The 13,196-nt window shown below is 39.9% G+C and overlaps 1 protein-coding gene across 1 annotated transcript in view; it reads left to right on the top strand.

The window, feature by feature from the left end:
• Positions 1-13,196, top strand: part of RIMS1 (regulating synaptic membrane exocytosis 1) — a 475,475-nt gene that overhangs the window by 412,566 nt on the left and 49,713 nt on the right.

The following is a 13,196-nucleotide window of genomic DNA, read 5'->3' as shown; positions in this document are numbered from 1 at the left end:
TAAAAGCTTTATATCCTCAGGGTATATAGAAAAAAGCCAACAGAAGGGAGGATGATTATTTGTGTATTATCAAATACAAAAAACTGCCTAAAATTATATAACATTTGATCATACATGTTAGACAATTAATTACTAGGCTTAGCACTACGGAAAATTGAAGGTAAGTGAAATATTGAACTGATTTAAATTGTCAGCACCTGTTTCTCTTGCCATACTCTTAGTTCCGTTTATTGTTCCTTAAGAGCGAAAGTCTTGGCACAAAATTTACTTAGACTAAAAAACTTCCATGAAATCCTTTTGATAGTTAACTTGGCATCCTGGAAAGTACTTTTTTTTTGAATTTTACAATTTTATTTTTTTATACAGCAGGTTCTCATTAGTCATCCATTTTATCCATATTAGTGTATACACGTCAATCCCAGTCTCCCAGTTCATCCCACCACCACCACCCCACCGCCGCTTTCCCGCTGGGTGTCCGTACATTTGTTCTCTACATCTGTGTCTCTATTTCTGCCCTGCAAACCGGTTCATCTTTTATATGCGTTAATACACGATATTTGTTTTTCTCTTTCTGACTTACGTCACTCTGTATGACAGTCTCTAGATCCATCCACGTCTCTACAAATGACCCAATTTCATTCCTTTTTATGGCCGAGTAATATTCCATTGTATATGTGTACCACATCTTCTTTATCCGTTCATCTGTCGATGGGCATTTAGGTTGCTTCCATGACCTGGCTATTGTAAATAGTGCTGCAATGAACATTGGGGTGCATGTGTCTTTTTGAATTATGGTTTTCTCAGGGTATATGCCCAGTAGTGGGATTGCTGGGTCATATGGTAGTTCTATTTTTAGTTTTTTAAGGAACCTCCTTACTGTTCTCCATAGTGGCTGTATCAATTTACATTCCCACCAACAGTGCAAGAGGCTTCCCTTTTCTCCACACCCTCTCCAGCATTTGTTGTTTGTAGATGTTCTGATGATGCCCATTCTAACTGGTGTGAGGTAATACCTCATTGTAGTTTTGATTTGCATTTCTCTAATAGTTAGTGATGTTGAGCAGCTTTTCATGTGCTTCTTGGCCATCTGTATGTCTTCTTTGGAGAAATGTCTATTTAGGTCTTCTGCCCATTTTTTGATTGCATTGTTTGTTTCTTTAATATTGAGCTGCATGAGCTGTTTATATATTTTGGAGATGAATCCTTTGTCCGTTGATTCATTTGCAAATATTTTCTCCCATTCTGAGGGTTGTCTTTTCATCTTGTCTGTAGTTTCCTTTGCTTTGCAAAAGCCTTTAAGTTGCATTAGGTCCCATTCGTTTATTTTTGTTTTTATTTCCACTACTCTAGGAGGTGGATCAAAAAAGATCTTGCTGTGATTTCTGTCAAGGAGTGTTCTTCCTATGTTTTCCTCTTCCTATGTTTTCTTCTTCCTGTGTTTTATAGTGTCCGGTCTTACATTTAGGTCTTCAATCTATTTTGAGTTTATTTTTGTGTGTGGTGTTAGGGAGTGTTCTAATTTCATTCTTTTACATGTAGCTGTCCAGTTTTCCCAGCACCACTTATTGAAGAGACTGGAAAGTATGTATTTTAAATTATGCCTTCTACTGGACAAAGTGACAAATAAATTAGAGATAGGGAATTTTGAGCCGTTCAGAAATTGAACTAGTGCACACAGCTGTTTATCAAAACAGAGGTTTGTCTCTCTGAAAATCACAGGATTAGAATGGCCCTCGATTAGCGAGCATTTCTGGTGGCAGTTCCTCTCCGCCATCCCATGGGGATGAGCTGTTCATTGTGAAGGGGAGTCATTTGTCTTCCTTGGGCTCAGGTTTCTTCCTTAGGAGTAGGAGTTGTTTTTCATTTCTTTTACTTGTTTTGTTTTTGACCGTGGTGCTTCTTGGTTTGTAATGTTCATGCAATACATGATGCTTTCCAGTGTGGGGTGTGGATGGACTTTCACCACCAGATTTCAGATTACTTTATCCCTTGGGTGATATGGAAATTCTCTTTGATGTCCTTTTAGGGAGCCAGGGTTTCCTGCATGTTCGGGGATGGCTTATCTTCTTCCCCAGCCTCCACAGTCTGTCTCTTCTTATTTTCCCTGATAGTTCGTTCCCTCTCTATCTTTCCCTGGTTGAGTAGAATTACATTTTCTTAGAGTAAAGCACAGCAATAATTAAACATAAGAACTATACCTGAGGCACAGCTTTGTAGGTAATAGATTCAAATGATTGTCATTGAAACACTCAGCTCCTTTGCTTTGTTAGTTTAAATTTTATTCCAGTTACAGGCATTGCTGAATTTCAAATAATACCTACCTTCCCAAAAGTTGCATTGTTAGTAACGTGCATGGAATTACCCCACTTTCAAAGATTAGTTTGCGATGTACAGGAGCGAAAAGGATTACGAAGCCAAGATAACAAAATAGTTCTAGCCCAACGTGACTCAAGGAATAAACTCTAACTTTCTCTCTGGGGCTCGGTTTGCCGGTTTATTGGGTGGATTGGACTGAAAGTCGTCCTCTGAACTTCCCAGGTATAAGAGTTTATGTTTCTCTTTCTACATCATAATTGTACCCTTTATTTGATAACCTGTTTTCTCATTCTTCTTAATCTTCCCAAAGCAAGTGACCAGTGGTGATAAACCTCAGTTATCACTGTTCTTTATTTCACTGGATGCCCTGGTCTTTCTCCCTATTCCTTCTTCTACAAGTGATTTTTCCCCCTTTATCAATGATTATATGTCCTCTCTCCTGTGAAGAGACACGGAAGTTCAGAATTCTCATTCTAAGAAATCTTGTTTTTTATTACTTCAGCTTTTGCATGTGATCATCAAATCTGTATTCCAATTTGTCCTCACCCAAGAAATATTCCTGAATTTTAATTTCCTATAAGAGAGCCTCTTGGATGGCCTACTTTAAACAAGCATAGCACTGTCACAAATCTGAATTTCCAGCCCTTCCTTTCAGTATTACCACAGTTTTTATAGTTACAAACCTTAGAAGAGTTTTCTACTTTAAAAATTTTTCACTCAACTCTCTCTTCCCCAGGTCCATCATCCCAGAGAAAACTATGTGATATTTGTCCAATTTTAAGGAACACTAATATAATTGATTTAAATGTCTTTAGTGTGACGTGAATCCATTAATCGCAGACTGGTGAGGCTTTTCAGGGGGCCTTCTAAATGCATGGATAATTAAGACAGATTTTTAAAAATTTAGTTTATTGGAGTATAGTTGATTTACAATGTTGTGTTAATTTCTGCTGTACAGCAAAATGATTGTTTTTATATATGTATGTATATTATATATTCTTTTTCATATTCTTTTCCATTTGGTTTATCACAGGATATTGAATATAGTTCCCTGTGCTATACAGTAGGACCTTGTTTTTTATCCATTTTATATATAATAGTTTGCATCTTCTAGCCCCAAACTTCCAATCCATCCCTCCCCCACCCTCCCCTTGGCAATCACGTGTCTGTTCTCTGTGTCTGACTCTGTTCCTTTTTTTTGTAGATAAGTTCGTTTGTGTCATATTTTAGATTCCACATGTAAGTGGTATCGTATGGCATTTTTCTTGCTCTGACTTACTTCACTTAGCGTGATCATCTCTAAGTCCCACCATGTTGCTGCAGATGTCATTATTTCATTCTCTTTTATGGCTGGTAATATTCCATTGTGTATATGTGCCACATCTGCTTTATCCATTTAACTGAGACAGATTTTCTAATGGTGTCAATTAATCAAAGATTGGGAAGAGGCAAACAGCATTGCTTATCTATTAAAACAAGCTGGGTGTTCTATGGAATAGCATGTATTATGTTTAATGTAAATTTTACTTGTGCTTAACGTAAAAAAAGACTTTAACTAAAGGCTTCTCCAGCGGTGAGTCTCCAATCCACCCCATGCGCCCTGGATTACAGGCTCTGTCTCCTCTGCCACACAGATGATAGATAATCAGGAAAACAAGAAGCATTTAGAAATAATGCTTAACCAGCTCTGTTTAGAATGGGAGATTTCAAGCACATCGTTTTTCTGTTTTTTTTTTCACGTAGCCACAAGTTTGCTCACGGAGTATATTTGATTCTTTGTTCAAAATAATAAGTAAAATTTATTTCCAAAACTTGAAAAGCATAGTAAACTGTATATACAGATATATTTATATAGTAAATTACATTTGTGACATATAAATGTATAAAATTTACCTTGCTTTTCTATGTAATTTGTTGTGTGCTTCAATATATTTACTGTGCTTTTCAATTATATATAATATTTATGTGGAATATTCCAAGTATAAATAACATTAATATTTTAAAGTCACCTTTACCACAGTATTTATTCATAATGAAAGTAGGAATACATTTGTTAATATATTTTTTAACTAGGAGAGTGACAGAAACAGGAAAGTTTCCAAAAATGCTACTGCTGGTAAATGGCTTCAAGCAATCAAGTACATAACTCGAAACCTGTTCAGTACACAGCTACTGAATTAGATTGAAAAGGGCGTGAGGTATGGAAGGAAAGGGGAATTTTAAGAAAAAGCTCCTGATCCAGGAGCTTCTTGGGACTGAATGAAGCTCTGAGTAAACGTAGGGCCAGGCTTTAGGATGTGAGGGAGGTTTTAGCCTTTGTAGGTTTAGATGCCCGGCCTGTATAGTGTGAGGTTTGCCTCACTATGAATGAAGCCTGTATTGAGAACAATCACTCCTACATACACCCTTGTAATTACCTACAAGTAAAGATAATTATGATAATAAGTATCATAAGAATGATAAGTATTCATTTAGTCTAAGTGACTAAAACCCATAGATTTGCATTTCTAGAGCTGTTTCCATGTACCTCTAAGTTATACGTGTACACGTTTGTGTGTATAACTTCCCTCCATGATTGATCACAAAAAAATCGGGATTAGAACTTATAGCTTTTTTGAAGAAAACACCTATAAATGTAAAAGCATCATTAGCACTATAGACTAGAAATTACTTCATTTACTTTATCTCATATTGTTGAAGAACTCTATCTCCAGGATTATACCAGGGACGGTGGGTGTTTCAAAATTAGAAGTATCATCCCCGATGGAAGGAAATCATTCACACTTGAAATAAGCAAGAATCCAAGAACTAAATAAGAAAATGTAAAGCCAAATGCCAAACATAATAAAACCCGGTGTACCAAAGGAAGTGGGAAGACAAATGGGTCAAAGGTCTAAATTTCCCAGGATAAGAACACATGCAGAATTGAGAGCTAACCGTAGCCTAACCATTTAATATAATCATTATTTATTGTATCATTAACAGCTGATGATACTTTGTTAAGTAGATTCATATCATTTTTTCCTACATACTGGCAGGATTTGGGTAGTTATGCACTGATTAAATTATGGAAAATGTTGCAGGACTCTGTTATACTGTCAAATAATTAAGAGTCAATTATCATGTACGAAGGACACACTAAAAAATCACTTCTAAAAAAAAACATACTAAAAAAATCTTTCTTTAAGAGTAGATATTTTGTGCCTTTCCAACATTTCCCTCCATCCACATCTCTTTTTCCCCTGTCCAAATCACTTGAAAATGATTCAGAGTCCCTCTGAGTAGAGGAATCTGAGTCTATATATAAAAATACCTTCCAGCCATGTTACCTTTCTGGTATATTCTTCCTCTTGCCCTGTGTTACACCAGGGTGTGTGGAGCAGGGCCCAGGTCCCTACAGGCTCCACTGGCTCCAGAGGCCCGGTTAAGCCTTCTTCTGCCCTCCTGATACAGCACATTTAGCATCATCTGTTATAGGGTTTAGGCATTTACAAAAGACTGAAGATTTACTGGTGCCTTCCCGCTGCCCTGTTTTCCTGCAGGAATCCCTGAATCAGGGAAGCATAAAATAATTTTGTGGAAATTATTAAGAGGCTAATAATTGTGTGGAAAGGAGAAAAACACAAATAGGTATTTCCATAAATTTTCAACCCAGCCTATGAGCACAGTTTGGCTCAAGCAAAGGTGTATGAAAGGACTGTCATGGGAAATACATTTAGGAAAAAAGGTTGGGGCCAGGTCTTAAAAGCCCTGTAAGGGACTCTGCTCAGTGTTTGATGGAGAACTTTTAATGGAGAGGATAGAAGAAAGGAAGCTGTGTGCCCAGAAGCTCAAGTGGAACCAAGATGTGCAAAATCGGTGAGGAAGCAGAAAGGTCAGGGTGAGGCTAATGGATGAAATGAAAAACCGTGACGTGGGTGGAGAAGGAACCATGGAGGTGGACGTGAATGAGCTTATTCGGGAAAAGGGGGCGGGGCCTGAGTGAAGAGAGGACAAGGTGAGATGCCCAGGAATTCAGGAATAACTGGTGAGGGAATAGGAGGGCGGGGTGCGGGATCCAGGGCAAGAGGGAGTGAGCAGAGAGGCGCAGAAACAGATCCTAGAGGGGAAAGGATTTCCCAGAGTGGCTGCTTAATCCACGGAAAGACGGAAGAGGCCAGGGAGTGGAATAAAATCGTCGGATTTGGGGCCAGAAGGGTTGCCCCTGACATCAGTCTGCCTGGAGCAGTGAGGAAGGTTGGGTGTGCCTCAGTGTGGAACGACCCACCAGGGGTGGAGCCAGTTCCTCTCTCCATTCAGTCCTCATTCCACCTGGGACCATCGTCTCAGAGACTTGGGATGGGACTCTTGTCCTGGGTGGGAGCCCAAGAGGATGGGACTGGAGGGTCTACAATGGGATAGAGCGAGGGCTCCCCCACCACCCCATTCAGATGGATGGGGCTGGGAAGATGCCTAGACGGGCAGCTCTTATGAACGTGTCTTCAGAAAGCATTCAAAGGAAAGAGCTCAATGTGAACAGTCTGTCTTTCATTCATTCTACCAGCGTTTCTTAAGTATTTTTCATGTACCAGACTCTGTAATTGAGGGGGTATTAGGAGTAAATAAGGGGCGGGGCTGTGTGTGCACACTTGTGTGTCTCAGAACAAAGGGGATCTGAGTGTTCTTCCGGGAGGAAAAAGCACCTCTAGGTGAAGAGATGGAAAGATACAAGATACAATACAAAGAAGTTTAAGGAGCGGAGCAAAATCCTAAAGAGCAAAGGAGTTAACTTAAGGACGCAAGGTTATTCTTGGAGAGAGGGAAAGACGGTTCTTTCCCTGTGTTGATAGAAAAGAGGAAATGTTGAGAGCCAGAGGCACATTGCAGTGGTGTCCTGGAGCCGAGGGAGCGCGTGTCAGGGCGATGCAGATGGAGAGAGAGGATGCAGGATGAGGAAGAATGTCGCAAGACATCCACTGGTGTGGGTGAAAGTACAGCCGAGCCACACCCATGTGCCACCTGAGTTTGGACAATGCAAAATCTCTGAAAGTAGCTTTAGGAACACCTACTGGGGTCAGTGTCACCCCTGCAGGTGTCTGGTTCGTGTTGGCCGTTCTTATGTCTTTCACATCATTCCCCAAGTTTCTGCATCTCCAAGTCCTCCCAGGAGTTCTGAGATCATCGCGGAGTCTTTGAGATCATGCATTCTGAGATAAGATTTGGTTAGATCTAGACTCTTGGGCTCATGTTGGAAGTTCACCTGTCTGGAGCTGCCGTCTACTACTTACTTTGACTCTTTCCATTGTGAAATTTAGTCTCCTTGTAGGAAATGAAAGCCCTGCCTGTTCTCTTATTTATTGTTATTCCCCCTTCCCAGGGCTTCCCTGGTGGCGCAGTGGTTGAGAGTCCGCCTGCCGATGCAGGGGACACGGGTTCGCGCCCCCATCCGGGAGGATCCCGCATGCCGCGGAGCAGCTGGGCCCGTGGGCCATGGCCGCTGAGCCTGCGCGTCCGGAGCCTGTGCTCCACGATGGGATAGGCCACAACAGTGAGAGGCCCACGTACCGCACAAAAAAAAAAAAAAAAAGGGAGGATTTCTGTTATTCCCCCTTCCCAAGGCAGCCAGCAGATCTTTTTCTTACTCTTACTCAGAATATGGGTCTTAAAGACATTTTTTTTTTGCTTTGGCAATTTATCTCAAGGAAATTAATTATTTCATTTTAATCATGGGGATGAAACATTGCAGAAGGGCCATAGAGTGTTGAAAACTATATAGATAGAGTTCATGATCCTACAAGATGATATAGGCAAAAACATAAGCATTCTAAAGAGTTTTAGCTAGACTTATGTATATTTGATTTCAAAATAGCTTAATAAGAGTTAATGAATTTCTAAGGCATACCTCTAACTTTTCAAGATGAAATCACAAATAGAAACTAACAAAAATGCCCTTGTTCCACTGTCAAGAAAAGAAGATACGTAAAACTCTGACTGTAACCCACTTCTACCTAAAGGGATAGTGCTTGAATAAGCTAATGTGCCCATGAGTTCAAGACATTATTTTTAAACTTACATTGTCCTTAGGCAATAATCATTTCAAGAAAATGTCCAAGATTTTAAATCCTCTTCTGCTGAGCTTTTTTCAGTCTTCTCCTCAAAGTCTCACAGTTAAGGCAAGTCAGAAAATAAACCAAGTGAGCGCCAGCTTGGACCTCGTACTTCCTTTACCTTGAGAAAATGGTTGTCTTAATTTGCCTTAGGATTTGTTTTTAATCTTTCCAACCAATCCAATTTACCAAAATGTTCTATATATTTTAAATCTAGTGTTCCTTTGCGCAGGCTCTCCGCCTGTTCCTTTGCACAAGTCATTATACAGCTGGTGGGAAGGGGGGTTACAGTGATCTTTTTGAACATTCTAAGAAGAGTTTTCTTGGCTCCGTCGATTTTAACAATGGAAGCAAACAATTTTTACAAAGGATGGGCGCCCCCCAAACATTACAGAAACTGAAAGCTCCTGTGGGTAAAAATCTTCTGAAATTGAAATTCCTTGTCTGTGCCTCATTTATTTGATTCATTTAATAGCACAAGGAAAACGTTCTGAGGAACATCTTGTTTCATGTTCTTTGTTTCCTGAACGCACGATGGTGGTGCCAGAAGTGACTCTCGAGTCTGCAAAACCATCAAATGAATGTAAGCACGGGTTCTTTTATTTACCATTGCTGTCTGGCTTAGGAATTCACTACTGTTAATAGAGATTTAATGCAGCTAAAGTAACTCATCTGCTCAAGAGATGCCCTAATAAGGATTAGTATTTTCAAACATACTCCAGCTGCTCTATTTTTGTTCTTTTCCTTGCTGTGAACTCTGAATTTTGAATGCGGCTACTATGTGGATAGACTTTTAGTTTGGTTTGGCGGAAAAAAAAATTTATTTGAGTGGAATTAATTTTTATAATTAATTTGGATTTTAGGATTTGGAGGCAGAAAGGAAACACATCTATTAAGTGACTTCAGAGCACGGTGCTGGGTATTCAGATAATTATATATGGTGATAATTCTTGTTAACTGTACTAAGGTAATGTTTAAGCATGAGATCGATTTCAGACTGGGTGTTATAAAACATCTCAGGTAGCTTAAATGTAACAAGAAATGTGTCTGATTATTCTTCCAGCAGATGACCAATTTCAGTGCATCCTCATTTAATGCAGACTGGTTTTCAGTAAAGACTTTTTGGTTGATTTCTTTTACTAATGATTTTGCCAGAGTTTTAAACACAGAAGAGTAAAAAGAAGATCCATCAAACTCCTGCAATACCACCACTTATTGCAGATTCACTGGGAAAATATTAGTATATTATTAGCTAATCTTTGTATGCATTGTTCCTATTAATATTGATAAAACCATCAACAATCAAAACTATTATTTATTAATCACCATCTGCCTGCTGGTGTTTTAATTATTTTGCATGTATTAATCTCTCTAGCTCTCAAAACGCAGCCCTGAGACACTATTATGAATATTATTGTCACTTTACAGGTTCCATGACTCGTCCGAGAACACACAACCCTTAGCAGTCAAGTAGAACTTATGTTTGTAACCACTTCACTGTAATCTCATTCAACTGCATGGACACACAGAGAGCTACCTTTCTTAGGTAGCTTTTTAAAAACAATCGGAGGTTCATAATATTTCATTTTGCTCTATGATCATGCCTTTGTTTTACTTTTGAAAAGCATGTGTATAGGACGACCCCTTAGGACATCATTGCAGAAGGCTTGTCCGGAGTGGATTTGGAAAAAGGTGGATGAGTGTAAAGGGAATCACAGTGTTTTGCATCCAGGGGTCACGGGGAGGGGATTTCAGAGAGAAGTGTGTGGTGTTGCCCTTTCCTGAGAGAGCAACTGCCGGGAAAGGACGTTAATTTGTCACTTCTGGCCAGGTTGCAGTGGGGACAGTGGTTGGAAGGGTTTTTTAGTCAATTAGGTATCATCAGCGTATACATGGCAACTGGGGTCAGTGAACTTGCTTAGGAAGGAGGTGCAGAATATAAGGAAAGAAGATCTGCAAAACAAACAGTGGAGGGTTTTTCTGAGCCTCAGCTTCCCAACTATGAGATGGAATAATAAACCGTACCGACCTCAGCAGACTGTGAGGATTAAATGAGCACGTATGGCAATAGTTTAGCAAAGGACCTGGCCTGTAAGAAGGGCTCAGTAATAATCATTAGTGATTTCAATTCATTAATTAATCTGAGAAACCAAATAAAAAAGCAGTAGGTAAAGAAGAGTTGTAGTGGCGTCGCTCGTAGGGCGGTGAGTTCTGATTGGCGCTTCCGAAGCTCCTCCTGGCAGGTCCCCCTCTGAGGACCCGGTGAGGTCGTCAGCCCCGCCTCAGGGAGCCGCACAGGGTCACACACAACACACCGTGCACACCCTGAGGTATCCCAGCCGCGCGGGCCCGACCCGCAAGGCCTGCTCCAAGACCTCTTCTCTCTGCCTTGTTACCTAGCCTTTTCTCTAGGAGGCCTGGGGTCAGCACACTCTGGCCCAAAGCCTGCTGTTTTTTTAATGGCCCTTGAGCTAAGCGTGATTTTTGTTTTTTCAAATGGTTGGAAAAAATCATAATATATTGGGACCTGTGCAAACGATATGAAATTTAATGTTGGTGTCCATAAATGCAGTTTTACTGAAAAACTTCCAGGCTCATTCGTGGATGTGTGGTCCGTGGCTGCTTTGTTGCTACAAAGGCAGAAACCGTATGGCCCGCACGGCCCAAAATATTAACCCACTGGTCCTTTAAAGAGAAAGTTTCATGACTCTTACGCAGGCCCAAGAATGTACTGCCTGTAGTACAGAATGCGGTTGGTTCTATTAGAGAACAAAGTTCATTCCTGTAGCTCACTAAACACTCGCCCTGCATCTCAGAGGCAGTGGTTGATTTACACTACTACCAGGAATTTTGATTTTTTTCCTTGCAGAGTTTCTTTCCTGTAGAGTTTACATTTGTACCATGGACCCATCAGTAACATCTCTCATTAGACAAAATGAGCCTCCCAAATGAAGGCGTATCCCCCCCAAGGATAAGAGTCTTCATCTCTTCGGCCTTGCCCTAAAAAGTGGTCCCTGACTTAGCTGCTGACACAAAGTAGTAAAAGCACTTTCCCTCAAAAGCACTTCATTTTCCCAGTTGGGAGCTCAGGGACTTTTTTATTTCACTGGTGATTACATGCCCAAAGCACAAAGCCTGGCCTGGGCACACAAAGATTGTCTGAAGTGAATGAAACTTTGGAAAGAGTTTTCTGTGTTCTGTCTCTTTCCTCACAAGCTGCTGAGTCCCCCTCACACTCCAGTCTGAATTATGCCCACCCAGTTTCCCCAAACTGTTCTTGCCAAGGTCACGGAAAGGCCATAGGCCTGAATTTGATTTGGAGAAAATTTAACTTACAGTATAGGTCACAGGTATTCTGCAGGCATAAACCAAGGAGATGTGTATAATAGAAAAATATTGGTAAAGACGTTTATTTTTTATTTGACACGAGTAAATGATTCTCTCACATGTGTCACTTCATTTCTGGCAATGCTCCAGCCAGACTTCCCTTCCTTGAGATCATAAAATACACCTTAAAGCCTTTTTATTTGCACCGTTACAGGTGCTAAAAAGTTCTTTTATTTTTCTAATTAATTTTTCTTGGAGTATAGTTGATGTACAATGTTGTGTTAGTTTCCGCTGTACAGCAAAGTGAATCAGTTACACATGTACATACATCCACTCTTTTTTAGATTCTTTTCCCATGTAAGTTATTACAGAGTATTGAGTAGAGTTCCCTGTGCTATACAGTAGGTCCTTGTTGGTTATCTATTTTATATATAGTAGTGTGTATGTCAGTCCCAGTCTCCTAATTTATCCCTCCCCTCTTTCCGCCCCTGGTATCCATAAGTTTGTTTTCTACGTCTGTAACTCTGTTTCTGTCTTGTAAATAAGTTCATTTGTACCATTTTTTTAGCCTGTCAAAATCCTTCTCTGCCTTCAAGCCCTACCCAAATCCCAACTTCCCATCAGGGCTAAAAGTTATCTCTGAACTCCTGTAAGACTTCTTTGGTTCTCCTGTGGTTCTGTTTAAATACTTTCTGCCCCATAAGTGTCTGTGGAAGTCTCATCGCAAGACGAACTTCAGCGCTACCCCAGGGCAGTAATCATGCAGCAGGTATGTTTTGCTCGCACACAACCTGATGCCTTTAAGGCAGGAGGATCTTAGTAGACGTTTATTGGATGGACGTGATGTTTGCTCAGTTACGTCACGCTCAGATGGTGACTAATGGATCCTTTAGCGTTGCAACCTGCTATTCTCAGTGGGTAAATTTCAAAGGGAATTTTTCTTCTATGTTGGGTTTTGTTATTTTTAGGAAATCCATACATCTCTTTTTTAATAAGTAGAAGTGACTTTTCTATTATTTTTCCACCTCCGTTTCCCTTTCTTTCTCTTCTCGGCTTATACATCACTTCAGAAGCACCTAGACGTAGATCCGGATACATTTTACTGGGTAATTCCACCTTTTTGCTTTTAAGTTTTAATCCTTCTATAAACAACAACAGAAAATTATCATTTGAAGGTTTTGAGACAGTAAATGAATTGTTGTGATGGTAACTTCTTTACCTTTACAGTAAAAGTCAAATAAAGTACCATTTTATTAGAAAATTACCGAGAGAAAAGAACTTGCATTGATGATTTATGATGACGCTACAGTTTTCAACACCCTCTTGTGTATATCACTTCATTTAATAAAGGTCTGACCATTAACCTGGTGAAAATACTTAGGTAAGAAATACAAAGATGTCCATTTTTTTAGAAATCTGTCTTTTAATGGGGATGGAAACAGAGGCTCTTTCTGCATATAATGGACC

Source organism: Phocoena sinus, chromosome 12, assembly GCF_008692025.1.
Source record: "Phocoena sinus isolate mPhoSin1 chromosome 12, mPhoSin1.pri, whole genome shotgun sequence".
Lineage (NCBI taxonomy): Eukaryota > Metazoa > Chordata > Mammalia > Artiodactyla > Phocoenidae > Phocoena > Phocoena sinus.
The sequence above is the reverse complement of the archived record's forward strand: the minus strand, read 5'-3'. Positions and strand labels throughout refer to the sequence as shown.